The following is a 6,339-nucleotide window of genomic DNA, read 5'->3' on the forward strand; positions in this document are numbered from 1 at the left end:
AAATGTCAGAAGAAAATGGCATCAACTGCAGTACTTTGTGCGACAACTTTTTTTAATATGCTGCAGCAACAGCAACATAATGCACGGCGCAGGAGAGCAAGGCTGCAGCGGGCTATCCTGTGTTTAGAGGTAAGCATCACACAAGTGTAATGTTTCATGACTGGTTGCACCAATGAGTTTCATTTAATGTAAGATTAGTTCTATCACAGTTTAGCAAACTTATGTGTGGGAAGTAACCGTTTTCCTTTATTTTGTAGATGGAGATGGAGATCAACGCAGATCCAATTTTTTTTTATGCTCAATTAAATCCTCATGTGCCAGTCCTTGCTGTGTTCTTTGATGGCCAGAAGGACCTCATGGCGGACTACAGGCTGGGGAGACAGTCCGTCGAGGTCCTTCTCAGGATTCTGCCATCAAAGAACACACAAGGCTGGTCACATGAGGTGCATCTGTTAATTACTTTATACTGGCTGGCACACGGCTTATCATACAGTGTGGTGTCCCGAGCCTTTCATGTCCCCAAGTCCACAGTCTGCAGACTGGTGCACACTGGAGTGGAGGAGATTGCAGCCCTTCGCCAGGAGGTCATCAAACTGCCCACCGCTGGAGCACTGGACGAGGTTGGCCAAGCCTTTGCACGGCTGGCCAACAGTCCAGTGTTCTCCAAGTGTGTGGGTGCCATTGATGGCTGCCATGTCTGCATAAAGACGCCCCCAGGACCCAATGGCCAGGATTACCTCAACAGAAAGCTCTTCCCATCCATACAATTGCAGGCAGTATGTGATGGGAAGGGCCTCTTCATTAACACATTTGTGGGGTATCCTGGCTCTGTACATGACACCAGAGTCCTGAAGAACAGCAGGATCTACAAAGAGGCTCTGCACCCCCCCTCAGGTGAGGCTAAATAAGTTGTCAATGTATCAATATTCATCAATTACTATAAAGTTATTAATTTATGTTTTCCCATTCTCTGCAGGATACTATATATTGGGTGATGGTGGCTACCCCTGCATGGAAAGACCTGTGGCCATCATCACCCCATATAGAGAACCACTGCGAGGGAGGGTACAGAGACGCTTCAACCAGCATCATGCCAAGGGCCCGTTCTATTATAGAGCGGGCCTTTGGCATGATGAAAACTCGTTGGAGAATGCTGTTCTTCAGGGCTCTGGAGGTCGACCACACCTTTGTCCCCTCAGTCATCACCGCCTGTGCAGTGCTGCATAACATTTGCCTCACAGCGGGGGACATCCTGGAGCCCATCGAGGATGCTGGGGACATTGGTGTGGTTCCACCACGTCCTGTGAGGGGGGAACGATGCGGACATGGCCAGCGAGACCGACTGGCAGGGCTGCTCTCCGCTCCACGTGTGCACCCTGTGGAGCTACAAGATCACAACTACCTGCAGACTGTGGGGACATGAAGGCCTGGGACATGGGCCACCACACTGTATGATAAGCCATGTGCTTTGAAGCTATTTTTCTTTTAGTTATGTATATTCTTAAGTTGCCTTAAGTTTGAGTTCTGTTGTGCCATTATCTACAATTTAATTTATTTTTGTACAGCATCAAATCACAACAGAAGTTATCTCAAGACGCTTGAGGATTGTAAAGGAAATAAATGAACATGTGCTTTGTGCAGTAAACAAGTTGTCATTCCAGTTTGTTCCCAACATCTCACTACCAGTTTACTTAGATCTTGTATTGTCTGCTTGTTTTTATTTGTATAATTTATTTAGGTTTGCACTGAAATGTTCAAAATTATGACAGGTCTATGGTGTTTCAAGGTTATAGGAAATGCTTTCCTGTGACTGCAAACTTAATGATAACACTGTTCTGCTCCTGTCCATGGAACATTAGTCTGGAAAAGGAATTTGTGAAGTGAAAACTTTGTTAATTAAGTAAATGTCAAACCAAGAATCTTGAAGTACAGTGAAGATAGTTTCAACAACTTAAAATGTTTAATAAAAAGGACAAATAATATTGGGCAACAAATTAAATATTCCCATTTAGGATAAAATCAATAAATAATGCGTAACTTAAAGAGCTTTTATAATACAAAATAAATAAATATAAATTAAGATTTTCGGACCAAGTCCTCAAATAAATCTAAAAAACGCTTGTTCGTCTGCTGAGTTTCAGCGAAGCGCTCCTCTTTTTTTGCCTCCTCAAGGAAATTCAGCAGTGGCCCGCCGCTTTCTGGGTGGGGGACGGGTAGAGGTGGATGGCTCATCATCCAGCTCCGCGGTGCCGCTACTTGTGCCAGGCTGGGCAGATTCCTCTTCCTCCACAGATGCCTGGCCACAAGTAGCGGACCCAGCTCTGGATGATGAGCCACTGGGGACCACGTCAGCCACGGGCTCAGGGTTTTCCCCGACACATGAGTCCATCAGGACTGGGGGCTCGATAGAGGGCCGCCTCCCGATGGACTCATGCATCAGGGAAAACCACGGCCATGTGGCTGCCGTGGCCTCACCCCCATCTGTCCCCGTCCCCGTTGGTGGATTTCTCAGCTCCTGGAAGACATCAAACAAGGGATTTATCAGTTATATGTAGACAGACTAAAACACTACAATGTGAGGCATTATGTAAAATAACAATAGCCACAAATGCTTATTTATGGAAGTGAACTGAGCTCATAAGAAATACAATATTTCACCTTGTATTTTCGTTTTAAATTGTCCCATTTTTTGGAGACCTGCGTGGAGGTGAGGATTCCCTCCAGGCCCATCATTTTTATGACTTCCCTGTGGAGTATAAAACATGTCAACTTATTGCATCCCTGATCCCAGACACAAGATAGTTCTGTTCAATATTAATAAAAGGGCATCTCTCATTAATGTGACAATGTCAGATCATATTCAACTGTGAGTCTCACATGCAAAGTGAGGGGAAGAGCTTAAGTGTGATTATTTATAATAAGTATAACACATGATAAATAGAGCACACACATAATAGGCACGTGGACAGTTGCGATAGCGTGACATTGTATAGATTACCACAAAATGCAGTGAAATAGCACGGTCAAAACAGACGTAAAACAGTTAACTCACCCCCACGCCTTCTTTGCAGAGTGCCTCTTCCCCGTGAAGAGGTGGTCGTTGTGTGTCCTTTGGTAAATAAGACGTTTTGTGTCTTCGTCGGTCCCTGTTAAATGACACATTTTTCATACATATCAGAAATGGGAAACATTAAGTAATGTCACACATCATTTTCCTCACATCATATGAAGAACAATTAATGATAGGTTGTTTCTTGAAATAAGCTGCGCGTCCGCCATGTGAATACTGGTGGCGTTACTTTTGCTCTGGCATAACACACTTATATTCTAACAAAGGTCCGATAAATAACGGATGCTCTACAATACACACATTAGGAGGTGCTGTCATGTCATAACTGAACGGACTGTGGATGAAATAAATGTAAACACGTTGCATTAACGTCACATTATTTCACAGAATAACGATGAAATAACATTAAACACCGGACACTTACACTTGTGCTGTTTCTCTGCCGCCATGGTTCAAATGCCTGGCAGATGTAACTGGGGGCGGAGCTTTTAAGCTGCACGACTTCCGGGGAGGATGGACTGGTGTATCCTCGCTCATCGCTCCTCGATCCTCGATCCTCGATGCACAAATAAGGGCTTTGGGACGGTCTTCAAAATGGCGCACCAGAACAACTTCCGGTTCAAGCGAGGAGCGAGGAGCGAGGAAACGAAAATTAAGAGCTTTGGGACGTACCCTCTGTCCTGCCCACGGGAGATGCGAGAGGAGGAGGCAAGGAAAAGACTCGAGGAGAGAGGAAACGAGGAAATATGTTTTTAGAGACATGGGGTGCATGCCAAAGCTCTTAATTGCATCCCTGTTTCCTTCACTTGCCTATTTTTTTTGCGTCTTAGTCCCTCCCACCAGGGAAGCATGGAGAGACGCAAAGAAACCATGCGAGGAGAGAGGAAACGAGGAAAGCCGTTTTAAGAGCAATGGAACGTCGTTTCCTCTGAAGCGTCACGTGAAGCGACGTCCGTTTCTGATGACAGCAGCAGCTGATCACAGCTGGATCAGCTGTCAGTCAGCTTTAACAGCTGTTTATGTCTGAACTGATCTAATAGTAATAAAGAAACAGAGTTATCAGAGCAGCAGTGTTTCCTCTCTGTGGTCTGTTACCTGTTTAACAAACACCTGCACATGAATAACAGCTGCAGTCTGTATTTCTACTGTGGACTGAGTCCTGCTTAGAGGACCAGGAACCATCTCTACTGGATCAATAACTTTATATTATTTATTCATTATTAGCGTCTGTAGTTATTGATATTCTGACAGTAGAAGTTATGTATTAGTCTGAATGTTTCAGGGAAAAGTGAAATGATATAACTCATATCAAACCCGACGCTCAGGAATTATCAGCCTCATGTGACTGAATGGAAATGACTGAAATGATGTAAAAGGTGTAAAAGACAGACTCTCCTTCTCTCTCTGACTTTAACTGGATCTTTAATTAAAGTTGACGGGAGAAATAACAGATCATCAAAAGAAAACTCTTTCTAATAAATGCAGAAAGTTATTTGAGATCTGTTATTTGTCAGCTTTTATAAACCCCTCTCAGTGTCCTTCAGTGACGGTGTGTGAAGCAGAGAGACTGCAGGTCCTTCTGCTGCTGGAACACTTCACCATCAACATGATCCGTCTGCTGTTCACACCTACAGTTAACACAGATTATAACTAGACGGTGAATCAGAAGACAACTAAACTATAAAACTGTTAATCTGTGATCTGTCTTCACTCCGGTATGAAACTCTAGTGATGTTGATGTATCAGATCAGTCTGATCGACGCAGCGTCCAATCAATAACTGATATCCAATAAGGGGGCGTGTCCGTCGGTGATAAACTTCCGTGGAGGAAACACTGGAGGATGCACTGGTGCATCCTCGCTCCTCGCTCCTCGCTCCTCGATGCACATTTTATGAATTGGGACGTCCTTCAAGATGGAGGACTGAGATCGATTTCCGGGTCACAGCCGGAGGATCGAGGAGCGAGGAGACGAGGAGGCGAAAAATTATGAAATGAGAAGCACCTCATCAGTGCAAAGTGTTAAAGGTCCGACTGGTACACCTGTCCCCCATCATCAGTTCCGCCTGGCGACACTACACAACTCGAAAAAAACGCTTCTTCTGACCATCCGAAATATCATACTATTTACTACATACTCGACAGGTGTACTATCGTTCAACATACTTTTGTGTGAATAAACAGTAGTACTGTATGTACCTCATCCATGCTTTTTTTTCACAGTTCAACAACCTTTTTTATGCTTTCTATATTTAAAGGTACTGTTTGTAACTTTTTACACGTATAAATCATTGCGGGTCGGTGTCCCATGCGTGCTCGTGTGTGGCTTCGCTGTTCAGACTCAGACTCCAACACAAACTACACGGAAGCACCAAAACCGCAAAGTTATATCTAGTGAAGCCCGTCTGTTAAACAGTGCTGGCCGCGGTCGGAGGACGCGGGGGAGACCGTAGCTTTGGTCTCCAGGGCCGGAGTCTGCTGAACTCTGCTCCTCTGCTCCTCTGCCTGCCTGCCTTCACTCAGCTCGCTCCACCTCACGTGCATGCGCGCTCACTCCACACTGCAGAAGACTTCGTAGCTCTGAGACTATCTAGTGAATGTACAGTGGACGTTTGTGCAGAAATAACTGCTGCAGCTCCTCCAGACCAACAGAGGTTTCCCGTGTCTTGTGAAGTGACAGGGCTCCGCAGCGAGAAACCTTATCGTCTCTGACCGGGTACCGGTGTCTCCCTCCGGCTGCGGTCGGGAGGCTGAAGCAGGAAAAGCCAACACTAGGATCAGCAGTGATTCATGGAGACCTTTGTCTGGTCAGCTAACATTACTGCCAAGCAGCTGAAATATAGAGTGATATTGTGGTTTTAGCTGACGTGTGTCGCCTCACTGTGTTGAGCGATGCTTGTTCATGTCTATTTAGAGCGAGCACAAGTGTGAGCTCGACGCTGACTTTCATTGACTTAACGGCCACAGGTGTCGCTGTTAACAAGCATTTCTGAAAGTTACAAACAGTCCCTTTAATGTTATTATTCAGTGTGGGTAGCTGGTACCATTGTGGCCTCATGGTTCCACCATGTGGCAGTGTTGTACATAGCGGTGCCTGTGTTTAATGGTTTCTATTTTGTTTTATTCGTCCTTTTTTAAGAAACCTGTTCACCATGTCAATCCAAACTCAGCAATAAAGTGTTGTGAACTGGACCTGCTGGACTATTTGTGACCAGTGACTTCAGTGGCTAACCTAAGTGATTGAAAGGAGCCACAGTCAGCCATCCTCTTT

Source organism: Sebastes fasciatus, chromosome 1 (genome assembly GCF_043250625.1).
Source record: "Sebastes fasciatus isolate fSebFas1 chromosome 1, fSebFas1.pri, whole genome shotgun sequence".
NCBI classification, from domain to species: domain Eukaryota; kingdom Metazoa; phylum Chordata; class Actinopteri; order Perciformes; family Sebastidae; genus Sebastes; species Sebastes fasciatus.